A 17,753-nucleotide genomic window follows, 5' to 3' on the forward strand; every position below is an offset into this window, starting at 1 on the left:
ACTGAGCAGTTTTCCAGTCAGCCTCTTGAAAAGCACCTACAGTGCCAGTCAGCTGCCCAGTTCTCTTGCTGAACCAGATAGGAACTCAGGGGGGATATTTCCTCACAGCACAGTGGTCACCAAAACCAGAGCTCCTCATTAAGAAGGCAGAGGATGTGCAACCTAAGAAGGTCACTGGAAAGGGGAACACCAGAAGTTGTTACAGCATACTCTAACTAATCTCTCATTTATTAATGGTGTGCAATTTTTAAATGAGTATCCGAAGGTCTGGATAGTCAATCCAAGACCACTGTGTAACCCTGAAGAGGAAACAAAAAGGGCCCAGGTGCCTCTTCCTGAAAAAGACTTATTTAGGTGCCTGAAATCCCACTGACTTAGGGGTACACTCAGAAAGCCACTCTGATAAACAAGCTCAGCAACAGCAAGATCTTTGGCTCTCCCAAAATAAGAACTTACCAGCTAAATGGTCAGTAGCCAGAGAGTCCGTCCTGTAAACTGCCCGTTTGTCAGCCTGCCAGCTTTTGCTTTATTGAAAAAAAAAAAAAAAAAAAATTTTATGTGACTGCTCCAAGACAACAGGAAAACACGACACCCCCATTACTGTAACTTTCAAAAGAGCACCGCCTGTACGGTGTTTCAAACTTGCACCCTATCCAAAATGTTCTCATACTGAGTCACATCTCACCATACTTTACCTGTCATGTTTTACTAGAGCTACAAGCAACACCACTATCTACTCAAACCTCACAGCAGGAAGCCTGGGGTAGCTACCCTTTCATCATACTGGCTACGAGAACAGTCATCCAGTATCAGGCAAAAAGACAGCCAATTAGTAACAGATGTGCAAGATAGACATAAAATTTCAGGGTTGCAAGCAAGAGCATCATCATCTAGTCAGAGGAGACTAACAACCTGAAAACCTGCCAACAACACTGCCATCTGTCAGAAGTTAGGAATGTACTTTAGTGGAGATTGGGTGAATCAACATAGATGTCCTCACAAACTAAGGCAAATACTCAGGGCTATCCACACACAGCTGCGGGCCAGTCCACCTCTTCATTTTTTTATTGTAATAAGACCATGCACCAGGCACTGAACTCTGTCTCCAGGCCTAAGTCTGCAAGTCAGAAGAACCAAACCTACGCTGGTTTATGTGGACTATTTTAAATGCATATGCAAGATGGAACCAGGAAAAAATATATGCTGTTGGTGGGAGCTTTACATTTCCTGCATCTGGATCTGCAGATTTACTGAAAAAGTGTTTAGAATATAAGTCAAGACATGAAAGCCAGTAGAGTACACACTACACCAGATGTACAACAGTTCCCCACACCTGCAGTCCCCCCAGTGGTTATGCATGCTCTTGCAGGGCTTGCACTCTCCTAAAATCCAGTGCCTCTGACTGCTCATGGTGGGAGAGGTTCTTCTCCCACACAAACCCTGCAGTGCTGCTTGGACCTTCTTCTGAACAGCAAACTCTGACACTTTTCAGTAAACTGACGGTTGCGATTTCTGACCTCCCAATGTGCCAGAAAAGACTCCCAAAAACACAGTGTCGCTGATGTGGTGTCTCATGTGGCGCTTACGTTGTGACACAGTAAGGGAAGGCGATACAGGCAGAAGGAAAGGAAGGAAGAACAAGGAGAGCAGTAATGCAACTGGGCCATAGAGGCCTGATCTGCATCTCAGTGAAGGCCAGAGTATTTTTCCCTACTTCAACATGCCTCTTATCAGGCACAAGGCAACACCACCTGTGCCATCAAAGCAATAGAGCTAATGTTGCAATTAATCCTGTAACAATCTGCTACTACGAGGTGGCAGCTACCAGGACAGCCAGCCAGCCATACTGTCTGAAGCACAGCTGTTGCAGCATGCAGAGGCTCTGCAAGGCATTTGCTGGTATACACGAAAGGGTGGCTAGTAATCTGCTCTCAGAGAAATACCAGAGCTCTCCTTGCTGTCCATGTTTACACCATGGTGTAACACATGGCTACGCGTCCACGGTACATGACCGTGCAGCTCAAGCTGCTGCAGAACCAAGGAAAGTGCATTAGCAGCACAGCACCTCTCCCAGACTATTTTGGCAAGGCCTGCAGACTCAGCGTCAGTTCCTCCAGCCCGCTGGGTTGCTATTGAGGGTGCCACCACCTCACGGCAAGATGCGCATGAACGAGGTCAGGAGCGAGAGGCATCCTAGACATCACAAGCAGCTGCCAAGGTCTGGCTAGAGCCTTGCTAACAGCATGGATGTGCTTATAACTCTAATTTCTCAGGAAAGCACCACCTGGCTCATCTTGCATGTGCTCTGCTCCTTAGAGGAGGAGGGTAAGGATGAGAAGTCAGTGAATGACACCCAGTATAGCACCTGCCTGAGAGCCATGACCTCAAGGCACAGCTGCTGGTTTCACTGTGTCCACACCAGCTGCAGAGATCTTCCTTGAAGCCTCCACCTTAGAGAACAGCTACACATTCAAAGAGAAATCTACAGGCAGCATTTATCCGTATAAATTTCTGCTTTGTCACCCATACAGCAAGCTAAGAACAAATGCTCTTAGTCTTGTAGGCCTCAGGGGTTCATATTGTAGGTGTTAGGGATTAATCTCTGGCCAAAATCAGAGACGGCCATCACAATATTTTAAACCAGCAGCTCAGGCATCACATTTGGAGCCTACACCTCCCTGACTTCCCACTTTAGGTTTTGAAACTAAGGTTACAGCTATGTCATGCTAGCATGCAGCTGACTGGGTCAACAGGTTTTAAACTGCCTAGCTTATACACCGTCTGTAGCGCTGGCTTTGTGTGCCAAAAGAAGTTTCAGAAGTCTAGAGTGCACTTAAAATAAAGAGAACAAAATCATCCTAAAAATAACCTCCAGCAAGGGCCAGACCTAACCACACGGGAAACATTTGTATGAAGAGAAACAAAAGCAAAGTCATGAATTACAGTGCAAATACAATCAGTACCTGTGGACAGAAATGTCAGTTATGTGTTACTTAAAACTCTATTTAATAAAAATATTAGCATTTTGTTAATCGAGGTAACTAAAATCAGATGCAGCTGGGATTGCACACAGCAACAGGGCTGGGCTGGTTGTGGCAGCCACTGTCCTCTGTCAGATGTTCATATAGGGCACGGTGATCTCTTGGTAGATGAGTGGTCATACATGGAAATACTTGTTTTCTGAAAATCGACTGGCTCTCCCAGACATTAAAGGCCCAGACCCCTTGATTTTGGGGGGCATCACACAGGTGGACAGCTGCTGTGTGGCAGGATGGAGTCTTTCCCTTCGCACTGATTCCTGAAGCAGTACACCTGAGAGCGCAACGCAACTGGTGTCTTAGCCAAACTTACACATGACCTATCCTCTGTATTTACTCTTCTGCTAACGCCATGACCCACCATCTTCCTGACCGTCACTTCCCGCCCTTAGACAGGAGGTGTTCTGTGCCGGCTCAGCCAACGAGAACGTGCACCCACCCGTGTCCTCCTGTTCGGCCCCGAGCAGGGCAGGCCCCGGCAGTACTTCTCACCGGGCCCGGGACAAGGCTTCCACGGCCGCGCACCGATAAGGGGCAGCCGGCATCGGGGAGCGCATCCCGCGTGCAGCAGGCAGCGCCGAAGCCCACCCGGGCCTGTGTCGCCACCGCGCCCCTCGGGCAGCGCCCGCCTTCCGCGGGACAACAGCACAGGCAGCGGCCACGCCGCCGGAGCCAGGCGGAGAGGCACCCCTCCGCTTCCCCCCACCATGCCCGGCCGCGCAAGGCCGAGGCGAGGGAGCCGCCGAGCCCCGCGGCCCAGGCCAGGCCAGGCTGGGGCGGGCGGAGCCGCCAGCGCCACCTCAGCACTGCCGGCACCGGGGGCGGGGCGGGGCAGCGGGGCGGGGCGGCGCCCTTAAAGGGCCCGGCCGGGCCCCGCTATCACCCGCGCCCCCCACGCGGGGCTGAGCAGGAGGGTGGCGGCGTCGTGCGCGGACGCACCGCCCGTGGGGGAACGGGGCCGGGAGCACGGCAGGCGCCGCGGGGCGGGGGCTGCGGCAGCCCCAGCCCGGCGTGGTCCTCCGGGCTGCAGGCCGGGGGCAGCCGCCTCACGCAAGCGGGGAAAAGGTGATCCGGCGGGGGGGCCCGGTGACAGCCCCCGAGCACGGCTCCGCGGTCGCCGGAAAGCTGCCAGTGGCGGCAGCAAGGCGGGCGCGGGTCTGGGCTGGCACGTCCTGCCCCGAGTTAGCACCTTCCCGGCGCCCACTCGCCCCCGCCAGTGGCCCAGGGAGCGGGACCGGGGCGCTCGCCTCTCTCGTCACGACAGGAGCGGAGCCACTCGGCCCCCGCGACCCGGGGAAGGCTGCCTGCCGCCGGCGCTCCGCGGGCTGATCCAGCGCTTGGACGAACGCCCGCCGCCGGCCGTTTTGGCTCCTACCAGGCGCAAACCCTCCGACCGCCGGGGACGACGTGGAGCCGCCCCGACCCGCGCCGCTATCCCTCTTCTCCCGGCGAGAGGGACCACGCCGCGCCCCGGCCCGGGCCGCCCCCTCCCCGCGCACCCGCGGGGCCCAGCGTACCCATCAGCCCGGCCCCAGGACGGCGCCGCACGCCAGCGTTACCCGACAGCTGCTGCCGGCCAGCACAGCCGTCTTGGCGTCGGCCGAGGCCCCGCCGCCGGGGCCGAACTCCCACCCTCCTGCCGCCGGCTGCCCCGAGTGTCTCCTTCACCAAGCGGCCCCCGCCGGACTTTGCCCGGCCCGGCCGGCGGGAAGTCGGCCCAGAGTTTCCCGGCGGCGCGGACACGTCCGTGCCCAGGGGGAGGAAACGAGGCCGCGCCGCTCCCCCAGCCTCGGCGCCGCGGCGGAGGGGCCGTCCCCCGTCCCCCGTGACTCACTCCGGCCGGTACCCGCTCGCCCGCCCTGCTGGAGAACCGGAGCGCTCCTGGGAGAGCAGCGCGGCGCCCGCCCCGGCGCCTATATAGGCCGGGCCGCTGCCAATCCCCGGCCCGCACGTCAGCGGGACATGCCCCTTCCCGGCGGGGCCGGCCCGCCACGCGTGCCCCGCGCTGCCGGGGGCGTCTGCCCGGAGGAGCGGAGCGGAGCTGCGGCCCGGCCCGGGAGCCCGCGGCTCTGGCGACGGCCCCGCTCCCGCCGCCCGGCCCGGCCCACGGGACTTCACAGCGAGTGAGGAGAGTCGCGAGTGGCTTCCATCCGCGCTGCGCGCCCCGGGGGCCCAGCCACCACCCGCTCCCCGCCTCAGGCTGACACCTGCGGGAAAGCCCCCGGCCCTCTTTTCCCTTAAACAACGGATTAACGTGCAGAAAGCGCCTTCCGTCCGTGGCCCGGCGACTCCGGGGGACGCGAGGGCCAGAAGTGCCACAGAACCGAGCCTGCACAGCTGACTGTTCCCAGCGCCGGCCCAGGCCCCTCTACGGTCTCGTTCAGCTCCCCAGAGCTGAGAATTACGGGCTTTATTCGGCTGAGGCCAGTTTCACGCAGGGTTAGTGAGCTGGAGTGGCTCATGAGGGCTCTGATCGGTCTCAAAACCACGGCTGGCACTGGAGAGCAGCAAACACCTGGGGCTTCTGCCCAGTCCCACAAGTGGAGAGGGACACTGAGGCTCCAGCCCCAGCAGGCCAGTTGTTCCTCCTCCTTCGGCACAGTCTGTGCCAAAGCAGCAGCTACCCGATGCTGACACTGCAGACAGGAGAAGGGGCAAGGTAATAGCAAGATTAAAAAAAAATCCCCCCCCCCCCCCCAAAAAAAAGCCCCTCTCGTTATTCCAATCTCTAATTTGGAAATGGGGAAGAGTGAAGGAGGGGAAAGGCAAGCCAGCAAGCACAATACCCTGCTTTCCTGCAGAGAGGATGTTTATTAAAGTTTGTGCAATATAGATGTTTTTAATTATTAGCCCTGCACCCTCAGGGAACTGAGGAAAAAAGCATCACATCAGTGTAAAAATACATGTAATTGGAACCGATTTTTGCATTAGCTCAGTCTCTGCCCATTTTCCTACACAGGATTAATTTTCCTCATCATTCATAACTTGCATTTAGTGACTGGTTTTCTCATTCACACCCTGCTCTCTCCCAGACCCTGGCAAACTAAATGCAAGAACCTGCTTGGTGGAGCTCTGACCGCAGAAATGTGAGGTCTTTGGAATAACTGCTTTTGATTACATGCAGTCATTTTTAGAGATATTCATGTGATGTATTTATGGAAACATGGATGGTATTTAGCCTTAAGTAAAATTATGATTACTTATTGTTATTGAAGAAGAGTAGGAGATTTCTCCAGTGAGAAAGCCTCTCCTGTGACTGGGACAACATCGTTAAAGCTCTTAAATTGTTTGTGTCAAAAAGTTCATCACTGTAAATAAAAATACACTTGTGGGTGAAATCGGGAAGTATGTCAAAGGGAGGAGGAGAACAGTCGTCAAAAGTTGACACCCTGCCCAGGCACCACGATGATCCATCTCTCCCCGCCCCGGCCTCTCCTGAAAAAGTCTGTCGGTCTCTGCGAGGATGCACGGTACTGCTCCAAGCACAGGGCTGCCGCACAGAAAGACAGCAACCACTGCTGCCACGTCATATATGCTTCAAGAGCTGGCTCAGGCTCCGCTGACAAAAAACATCTAGGCTGTGGATGCCAGCAGCATCCACATAAGACACACACAAGCAGGCTGGTACCTACTGAGACAGAGCTGGCTCATGCAAAAGCAGAGCTTTGGCGACCTGGGCAAACCACAGCACCTCCAGACTTCGGAATCTTCTGCTTCCAGGCAGCAGCTGGGAGTGCTGGGGGTTGTAATTTGGGACTTGGAGCCTAGCACTCTGAACCTCGCTAGAGGTGCATAGTGCTTTTCTGGTGCTTTTGCTCCCTTGTGTTTATCTCCCCAGCATCAAGCAAGCAGCCTCCTTTCAAAGCTCTAACTCACTGCATCCAATTACTCTGACATGGGTAAGTACTGCGATCCCCTGTGCTGGGGGACCAGAGGAGCATCGCAACCCCCAGCCTAGAGCATCTTATTGAAGCACCAGCATCCTTCTCCCTCAACTCCATCTCATTATCCTGTTCAGCAGGGGCCCTCTGTGGGGACATGCCACCTTGTGCCTATGAGACAACCATATGCCCCTCTCCTGTTCTGTCTATGTGGTATTGCTGCAGCCACTGGGGTTGCTAGGACATTATGGATTTCTGGCTTTTATCACAGCTTCCTCTCCGGGACTGTTTAAGAGGGAATCTTCCCTGCATGTTTCTGTAGCTCTTCCTTTATTTGCAGCTGCAAGTGGCGGGAGGAAAGCCTGCCAGGCCCAGAAGTTACTGGAAGGCCTAGCACATCCACTGTGTGCCACCCTCAAATACTGGTTTCTGCTGAAGGAAACCTGTCACTGGCTGTTCTCCTTAGAGGAAGATCTTCCATGGGGGAAGAGGGTGTGTGTGTGGGGGGAGAGCTCACCTTTCCTCCCACATTCAGTAAGTACAGAAGTGTCCTGCACATGGACAAAAGCACATGTAGAGGATGCTAGGAGGCCTATTGCAACCTGCCGCTCCTCCTGTCAGCACAACATTGACCATCAGCATCCCACCTCATCCCTCTTCTTCAATAAGGCAATGGGGTAGGGGCAGAGAGAGGCCTGCAGGGGCTGCTTGTCATGGAGATGTGTGTAAAATGGCTCCTTTAGAAGCCAGGCATAGGAATTTTTGGTAGCTGAGGGGAAAGGAGACAGAAGAAGGTACCCAACCCCAAACACTAACCTGCCCTCTAGCATCCCATAATTTGGCAGCATTATGACAGACCCTGGTTTCATGACTTGTGAGAACAACTGAAAAGGAAGCCTCTCAAAAAGAGCACCAATGTGCGATAGAAAGGGTGAAGGCTTGGGCAATACAGAGTTTCCATGGCTTAGCAAATTGGCAGCTCATATCACCAGTCTGAGGGAGGACAGAGAAATGGGACCAGCAAAAATATGAAACGTACATAGAGATAAAAGTAACACTGAACAGGTTTGGTTTTTTTGGAACACATGTTCACCAGCGTGAAAGCAAAGGTTGAGGAGTTAAGAAGCTTTCCATAATCACACCACCCTAGGACTCTCGGAGAAGGGAGAGGAAACTTCCAGCTCCTTAAACCACTGGAGCAAAGACCACAAAAAGGTTGGTCTTTCCTGGTACATTCACCCTCAGCTGAGCTAGGATTTTGCAAAGGATTTCTTCTAGCCTGTTCTTATTTTCTGTTGTTACAAGAGATCCCTATTTTTCCTGCCAGAAATTGCAAGCCTTATTTGGAAAGCAACCTAAGTATGCTCCGAAGAGTGTGTGCTGTGACTTTATTTCCTGTTAAATCTAACTCCAGATTTCTAAAACTGTACAAATAAGCACTGTTTTTGTACTCTGGGTGCTTATCCACACACTGAAGTCAGAGAACACCACAAAAGAACTGCCCCTGAAAGTATCCCCTTCAGCACATCCCTCGCCAGTGGCATGAAGAGAAAAGGGGTGGGGAAATACTTTGGATCATACTAGAAGAAGTGGAAGAGGATTCAGGACGCAGGGCACTTGTATGCCAGAGAGTACTTGGGTTCTCAGCCAAAGCAAGCAAGATACGCCCCTCAGCTCTAAAGCTATCGCTATGGCTTGCCATGGGATCTTCCAATAGAATGCTTTTATTTCTACAGGAAAACCTCTATTAAATTTAAATTAAGGATCAAATTATATAGATGTTTCTGCTAAGAGGATGCAAAAAGTTTCATCATAAAAAATGACTGAACATGAGTTCATGTTGCTTATGTCTCAGTGACTTTGAGACCAGATTTTCTTTATTTGCCACAAGGAAGGAAAGTTCCAGGGACACACAAGTAGGCACCTCTCTTCCCCATTCACACATCAGTACTGGGAAGAAATTATTCTGCAGGCTAAGTTCTGCCCCTCGGCTGTACTTAATGCAAGCCCACCATCTTCAAAGGCCCACTGTAAATACCGAAGTAGAGAACTGCTGGTAGAAAGTGAAAAGTCTACCCAAGCCCAACTCCAACTATTTAGTCACGTTGTGAAGAAGGGAAGGAGATGGAAGGAAGATGAATGACTGCATGTGTTTGTCTCGCACGAGACCTAGGTGGTCTTATTTATATAAGGGGTCCCAGGAGAGTGCAACACCACTCGCCTTTCTGCTGGTAAACCTACATTGTCCATCAAGGGCAATTCTCTTGCACAAGCAGAAGAGCTGACCAGACATTGAAGGAAGGTAACAAACCTCAGCAGGCTTCTCAGGCCAAATGGTTGTTTAAAAGACTTATTTCCTGGGCATGCTGACAATAAAATTATGCAACTGTCAGCTAGCAAACAATATATACACTGCTCTTCCTAGACTATCACAGGGTGCTCTATAAAAAGGGGCAAGCAAAATACGTAGGAAGAACAGGAGCAACTTACTGGTGTGGACAGAGTTCTGGTGTGAACAAGTAGCTTCAAGCCCTCTGACTGCAGAGAGAGGAAAAGCTGCTAGTTAAGGGGTAGATATGCATGTTTTACAGGGACACTGTGAGAAAACTCGATTTACTGGTTAATGTAGACAAACCAGTCAAGAGACTCGAGCTCTACTCTTAGTTTTGCTGCTGATTTGGTGAATTGACTGGTGAAATTCTCTTGGTTGCCCTGGCTGTGCACACACAGCAGTCTTGGTTTACTCTGTGGACTCATTATTTCATTTCAAGTTGTTCAGAACGCTGTGATCCTTGGTGCTATAGCAAAACAAATGCCATTTCAGAGATGAGAAAGAAAGTCAATGGACAGTTTAATAAAATCAATGTGAAAGCAAAGCAAAAGGAAGCCACAGAGGACAGATCAGAGTCCATCCTTCCACTTACACTGGGAAAGAAATCTGATTATTTAACATGAACTTGGCTTTCAGGAGAAGTTAGGATTTCAAATAAGATAAAATGGAGTAGATAAAATGGAATTAGATGAAAACAGAAGTAATACATTCAGACCAAGAATGATTGAGGTGAATTTCCCACGTGTATTTCGGAGATGGTTACAGGCAAATTTAGGAATTGAAAAGGTTGTCAAAGTAGAAGCAAATTTCAGGTTCTTGGCCTTGGGGAGTCTTTGAAGAGGAATACTTTTTAAACATGAGGGACAAAGTGAAATAAAGTATCTTCCGGTGTTGTTTTACAGTTTCACAGAAAAGCAAAACACTGATTTGACTCAAGAACAGGAAAAGAGATTCAGAAAACAAAGATTCCCAATATATTGCCCAGAAAGTGGCAATAGCACAGAGTAGCAGAAGTGAAAGAAATCACAGAAATTCAGGACATCTGACAACAGGCTGGAGGTCCAAGTCTCTGGGGTCTCTAGTCTAACCTCCTGCTCAAAGCACAGTCAGACCAGGGCATTCAGGGCTTTCTTCAGTCAGGTCTTGAAAACCTTCAAAGCTGCACAAACTTTATGGGCAACCTATTCCAACACCTGACTATCCTAAGAGTGAAAAAGGTTTCTTACTTGCAGTCAGAACCTTTAATTTCTATTTTGGCTCTTTATGCTGATCTGAACTTGCTTTTTAATTTAAGTTACCACCACACTGTGTGCTCATCATACACAGGTGCTTTCAGAGTGGTGCTGCAGCACTGTTCTCTGTTCAACCTGCACTACAGAAGAAACAAAGTCTTCCACAAATAATTAGCTGAGAGCTACTTCCCAAAGCCTGCTTGGATACTTGCCGTTAAATATCACAGTTACCCAAGAAGTGAGGATTGTGGAGATACTGCAGAACAAAGCACACACCATTTCCCTTCTGTTCTTCAAAAGAAAACTTTCACTTCACCCTCCTTTGGCTACTGGGTTGGAGTTCGTTTTGTTTACCTTTTCAGTGTCTCTTGTTCCCTCTCCCTTGGCACCTGCGATATAAAATGAACGTGTGGCAATTTTGTTTTGTTTTGTTTTTAAGAGATGTTGCCAGCAGCTCTCATGCACTACATATCACGTAGCTTGGAAAGGCAAGGGACTTGCAAGCCCTAAACTTACCCTTTTTCACATTAACTGTCATATATTTAGAAAGTTCAAAGCTGACGGTGCCCCTTAGCTTGAACCTGTCACCATGCTCCCTAAGACCCTCCTACTGGTACTCTTACGGTGATGTTTTGCACGGCAGAATTTAAGGACCTGTTATAGCAGTTTATAAAGATGACAAACACTTGTTTTGACAGAGACTCAATTAGGTAAATATATACAGCAAATGAAAAAAAAAGTGGCAAACTAAATGAGACATCTCATGACATTTTTCAGGGGAGCAGGGGAACAATTTGCAACTTAAGCATAGAGACTGTAAATAGACATTTATTTTTGTCTGTTTTGTTTGGTTTTTTTTTTTTTTTTAATCTTGCTTAGCTACTTTGATTCTAGGTATTGCACAGAAAAACCTAAGCAAGGTTGTTCACAGCTTCTTGAAAGATTTTAAAGATTCCTCAGTTACTAATGTTTATTGGATAACGAAGACTTAAGAGAATGCCTGAGTTCCATTTTTATAAACTTTCCATGTGCTCTGGTATGTTTTCCTCTGAGTTCCAGTTCCCCAAGTCACATAGCTTCACAAGACTCTCCAATTTTCTAATTTTTTTTCTTTATTTCTATCTTTCAGTTACAATAAGCAGTTGGAAAACGTAACCCAGAAAAGTTAGCCTTATTGTGACAAACAAAAACTTCAAAAGAATAAAATAATTAAACTTGCAGGGAGGCTAGTGCTTTGTTTGGAGAGGGAAGGAACAACTTAAAATTGAAAAAAAAATTTCTTCAGTTTGGCAACCATTCCTCTGAAAAGGCATTAAAGTAAATATCTGATTCCAACTGCCACTTTTTAAAAGCGATGATAGGACCCTCACTATTTAAGCACAGCCTTCCCTTTGTCCTATTCATAGCACATGCAACAGGGGCTCAACATATCCACAGACAAGCACTAATTCCTAATCTCTACTAAGCCAAGCAAAAGGCTCTTCATGTGTTAGAATTACATCATGGTGATCTAAACTGACAGTAAAAAAACCAGACAGTCTTCTCTTCCAAATCTGCAAGGCCACTCTAAGCCTGCTATGAAAGAAGAGAGAGAGATAGCAAGAAACTATTAGAGTAAAACTATTTCCACTAATTGTTACAAATAATATTATTTTATGCTTAAAACCTCTTTTCATAACTGAATAATTTCCAGTCCCATCTCATGTCCAGTCCCTGCTCATCTTTGGGCTGAGCTAGAAGGGTACGTGTGTCATTTTAGGTATAAATTTTTTGCTTTGATTTCTCATGCTGTACAGATCTCCACCCACACATTGTTATTGTCTTTGGATTAACAGAATAGTGCCCTGAGCAATATGAGTTTTCAAATAAAATAGAGGGGTGAACATTTCTTAAATTTCCAAGAATTTCTAAACTGCTCTAAATACTCATTTTTAGTTGCAACTCTGCTGCCATCAACTCAGTATTTTAATTTCATGAAACTATTTATAAGAGCAGGTGTAGAACTTTACTTTTAAGTTTCCTCAATGCTACTTAACCAGCTCTACTTTTAAGCAAGTCACATATCCACAGCTTGCTATTCTCCAGAGATTTCAAGGGTCCTTGTAAGACCATGCGCCTAAATCCCAGCAGGCTATGCCAACTGCTGAAGTATTCATTTTGAAAACAAAAGCATATGCAATAACAGGCCAACCATAACGTATTCCCATCCGTACTCTCACCCTGCCTGCTCTGTGAGTTGCTCTTCTCAGCTTTCCTTTCAACTGCTCCAACACAGGTTTACATTCAGCTTTATCACTTGAACAGAGATAACAGCAAACTTACTTTCTACCATGCAATGGAAACAGTCAGGGCCTAGTTTGCAAAGAGCAAAGCCCCGCTCCCCTCTCTGGGAAGGGCAGGGGAGGTCAGACTGCCCACACAGTCTCCAGTGCCCACTGGAGAGACACAAACACCCCCACCCAAGGCTGCAGCTGGGAAAAGCAGCAACAAGTCCAAGGCCTCTGGCCAACCAAGCTCCTGGCCTTTTGCCCCACTAGGGCTTTCTCTGGCTTTGCCGCTGTCCCTGCCAGTGGGGAAATCTTCCTTGCATCAACTCTGACCTTTACTCTCTTCCTTTTTCCTAACTCGGCCCATGTATCCATCCCATGCCCGATTTCCCTGTTCCTGCCACGCAGCCAGGCCTCCGCTTTGTTTGTCACTCATCTTTGGCAAATATCCAGTTTATTTTGTAAAATATCCAGTTTAATTCTCAGTGCCAGAAATGCAGGGATAGACAGAAACACAGTACCAGAAACAACAGGAAGAGTACCAGCAAGTGGTACCACCCAAACTGAGCAATGGATGTCAAGGTGTTCCGCATTCCTCTAAAAAAAGGTCTCTACTGATTTTTCAGACAACCCACTGCAAAACCTTTGAAATACCAGTCAACCAAAACTAGCAGGGGTGGGGTAAAAGGGACAGGGGAGTGATGCCCATGCTATGTGCCAATACTCTAAACTAAGCCTGGCATTTGAATGATACAAGATTATTCCAGTTATCCAATCCCTGATGAAAAATATGCCAGAGGTTAGCTTTATGAAAGCTAGCCATACCTGCCTGATTACATTTACGGTGAGATATGACACTGCTAACCTTCCTTTAAAACCAGAGTCCAGATACGTATGGGTCAGACAGCACTTTTATGGGCTTTGACAGAGACCCCAACAAGCAATTATCAGCTTAACACAGGGACAAGGCTGGGTCCTGCCACCTCCAAGCTGAATAGTCAAAACACTACAGGGTTCTAACTCTTCCCTCCTTAAAATCCAGTTAGTTGCTGGGATATTGGACTACTAAATGCATAGCTACAGCACACGAGTTATCAACTGTCATGATACCAGCACTCGCTTCCAGAAATTTTCAATCACAGATATTTCCTATGCAGGTAAAAGGTATGGTGTACACACAAGTTGTATGTGTGGATGCTTTTACCAGATTTGTGACATATGTTTAATGCAAGTCACTTGCAGAATTCTGTTTGTTGGTTCTGAGTTTTTTTGTTTGTTTGGGTGTTTGTCTTCTTTTCTTCCATTAATGTGAAATAAATCTATCAGTTCCAAACCCAAACTTTTTCCAAATGGTTCCTTCTCATCAGTGAAAAATCTTTAGAAAAGGCGACAAAACTGTTGCTGGAAAACAGTTCCAGATGCTGTGCTGCTAAGTGTAAGAGAATCTGGTACTACTGCCATTTTGCATCAACAAGTAAATAAAAACTTTACAATTAAACTGCGTCATTTAAGGGAGGTCGCATGAATATTACTGTGCTATTCAATCCTCTCAAAGGCAAAACTTTTCCTGTGAATCATTATTTCTTGGTGTCTTACAGCTACAGAACCAATCCCTTCCCTTATTCCAGTGCTGTTTTTCCATTGAAGTTAAACTCATTATGACTTCCTCTAACCAAGCCTTTTGTGGTCCATCTTTTCTCTCGGGTTTCACCCTGTGTTTTCTGCTAGCTGCTTCACAAGCACCTCTTTTGTGACTCTAGCTGGACATAGCTCCTTGCCTGAACCGCTGCTCCTCACAAAAGAGTGACATGCTTCCATCGCTGCCTCAGCAACGTGGCCAGCTCCTGTGGTACAAGCAGCTGTGACCAAGGTCAGCTCTCCGCACCCCTATGGCCACTGGACCGAGACTACCCTGCTCCACCTGCCTGCCCCTTGGGCTCCGCTCAGGAACCTACTCCTGGCACTGGGGCCATTTGCTGCTCCTGCTGGGGCCAGAGGTTTCTTCCCAAGTCCAACAATTGCCAAAAGTGCAATTAAAGAGACTTCACTGAGGCGAGAGCATTGCTAGGACCGTAAGCATAACATCAAGTTTCTCTCCCCCCTCCCCCCTCTAAACACCACTACCATTTTGCTTTATTTAGAGCAGTAAGCAGAAATCCAACTGGCTTTCTTATATACAAACAAGTACGTAAATGCACACCCTCTGCCTTCTTTGCAGAAGCTACCTATTTAGGCCTCCCCGAAACACAGGAACACACAGACACAAAACAAAGTTACAGTACACTGATATTAAACCAAATGGGTTTTTGAATCAGCTGAAATCAATAAATTAGCACTGCAAGGTATAAATGTACCCAAGTTATTTACATGTTAATATATCTAGTAATCATTTGCAAAATATTAGTTGGCAACTTCAAAGCTTGAAAGATCTACCAGATGCAAGATTCAACAAAATGGAACCAGTTGTGAGAGATAAGCTACATCGACCAGCAAGTTCAAAGAAAAAGTATCTGTATTATATGGTAGCTGCTAGAAAGGGTACTTGTATTTCTGTGAGACTGCTGGGAAAATACTAGAGCTTGTGTAGGTAGAAACACCTTTAGATCACCTAAATGATGGAAAAAAGAACCACTTTGGCTTTAACATACACAAGTTTCTTATGAAACAAAATAAACGCAGAACACTCATCCCAGGCTGACTACCTTTCCTTGTTAGAATTAAAACCTTAAACACATAAACCTTCTAGCAACCCAAAGTCTTCTATACATGTAAAATATTCTAAATAAAGAAGCTTTTCCCCCTGCTTTGGCTAGAACTTTTCCTCCTTGTTTATTGATACACCTTTTTTCAACCAGACTCCCCGATTCTCTTCCACTGAAGTCACACCATGAGAGCTATGGGGCAACATGAGTTCACAGGAGGAAGATGGGTAAAAAGGTCACTACAATCATTAGGCATGCAGGACTTTTCCATTTAAAATGGTAATGTAAATCACAAGATTTTAATAGCAGATTTTTAGGACATAAACAGTCTTTCATTTAAAGCTAAATGACAGCTACATATAAAGCCACATGGTGAATTCTCTCAGGTATAATTCCACACCCAGGATAAGCTTGTAACCCAAAATTATTCTTCTAAAACTAGGAATTTCTAAAATGAAGAGAGCTCTTGAAACAAGCCCTGAACTCGGGATACTAGACTCTCGCCTTAATTGCCAGCCTAGCATGAGCACCTGGGGTCCAGAGACCAGGTCTGCATGTCTCTTGAGCTCCTCTGCAGTCCCTCCCCCAATAGGTCCTACTGACCAGGACCCTCCCTTCCACTCCAAATCCAGTCTCACAGCCCACAATAAATACCACAGCCTCCTGGTAACACAGGCTCCGCTGGAATAGCTTCTAGACCAAAGCCCCAGAAAAAAAAAAAATAAGCAAAACAAAAAACCACCGGCAAACCCCACCATGCTACACAGTACAACCTAATGCTCTCTTCTTTCAAGGTTAGGGTAAGTAGGAAGCGGAACCTCTAGAGGCCTAATCCTGCAGCTGGGTTTTACTTTCCTATCTCTTCTTTATCTGTTTTCATATTTTAATACAAATAACACCTACTTAATTCTTGCACAGACCCAGGTTGCAAAAGTTCAGGCTCTGGGCCTCTCAGTAACGTGCTCTTGGACAAGTTAGACTCGTTACATCCTGGGTGAACATGCCTTTCAGCCCACTTTAAAAACCCCTGTCGCAACTTCTTCAGCGTTGCATGTCTTTGTCAAGATTATAACAGCATTTCCATAAGGGTAATGCTACAGAGAGGAGGCTATTATTGTGCTTGATCCACAGGACGCTAAAAGGCTTCTATTTCTTGTTACGGTGTCTTGCCAGACTATGTTTGGGTGCCTACTCCTGCTACAGAGGAGACCAACTGATCTGTAACTTCTTTCTTTCTGGCGGCAAAGAAAGTGCGAAGGTAGTTTCCAGACCCTGTCTTTACTGCTTGCCAGTTTCAAAACACCCATGAGGACACTTGCCAGAGTCTTGCTATTTCGCTTTAAGGTTCATTTTATAAGCTCTGCACAGTATAGGCCCGAGAATTTCCTTCTGTAGAATTCTCGAATACAAAACAAAGTTGAACCATTGTTGAGTGACCTTTTTCTTAAAGAGAAACAACATTTTCACATAAATCTGATATTCTACAGAAACCCACGGCTCTAATTGTCAGATAACCTCCCAGTCATGGCGAATTAACTTTTTCAACCACACACCTGCATTCAGTTTGAACACCCTGGACTGGTCTCAGCGCCACTGCTGGCTACTCTAACCATCTGACTGGTAGTGACCTGGGTGAACTACCTGAATTCTCACAGTAGCACAATCCTAAGTGCATTTGTACCAGCTTAACATGCTTCTATATGCAAAGGGAAGAGTATGTTTTGGGAAAAGCAGTATCAGCTGAAATATTGTAACTGATAAAACATCCCAACTGTCTTTGAAAACGTGTGAACTGCACAGGCTGGCTTGTCTGGGATGGCTCTCCACAGTGATAGCAGCTACAAAATCCAGGGTTACAAGGTCTCTCTTCTAATAGACCATATTGTCTTCAGAAGCAACTTAATGTGAACTGGAAAAAAGACTAGCTACTTGACCAAGAACAACTGCTCTTATCCTACCAAAATTAAGTTACTATTGTTACTATTATGCTACATAACATAATTATAATGTTATGATCCAATTCCAGATTAAGAGGAAATATCTTCCCTTTCCCCCCACCTCTTCCTTGATCATCCCAGTCTAGATAAGTGACACCAATGAAAAAGTGGGGAAGGTAACAACCTTTAACACATAAGAAGTAGTGTCATAATTTTTTCACCTTTTCAGGCAGAATTGGGGGAGAGGAGGGAAAGAAGACGACAAGAAATCAGCTTAACTTGCAATGAAGGAGGAGACAGGAGTGTGTGTCACACAATCAGGAGTGAAACACCAGAACAATTTATATAGGACAAACACAGAGCA

General features: G+C 47.5%; 1 protein-coding gene across 5 annotated transcripts in view; it reads right to left on the reverse strand.

The window, feature by feature from the left end:
* The window catches only part of HDLBP (high density lipoprotein binding protein), a 41,216-nt gene that overhangs the window by 21,383 nt on the left and 2,080 nt on the right, over positions 1–17,753 (reverse strand). The window contains exons 1-2 of one of the 5 annotated variants that reach the window (XM_072867496.1): positions 4,873–4,940; positions 457–524 (exon numbers count right to left, since the gene is read on the reverse strand). The gene's annotated coding sequence lies outside the window, so the exon portion shown is untranslated. Of the gene's footprint in view, positions 1–456; positions 525–3,477; positions 3,565–4,555; positions 4,576–4,597; positions 4,773–4,872; positions 4,941–17,753 lie in introns of those variants that run through there. The other 4 variants (XM_072867497.1, XM_072867499.1, XM_072867498.1 and 1 more) reach the window with 4 other exon arrangements.

Source organism: Ciconia boyciana, chromosome 7 (genome assembly GCF_034638445.1).
Source record: "Ciconia boyciana chromosome 7, ASM3463844v1, whole genome shotgun sequence".
In the NCBI taxonomy this organism is placed as follows: domain Eukaryota; kingdom Metazoa; phylum Chordata; class Aves; order Ciconiiformes; family Ciconiidae; genus Ciconia; species Ciconia boyciana.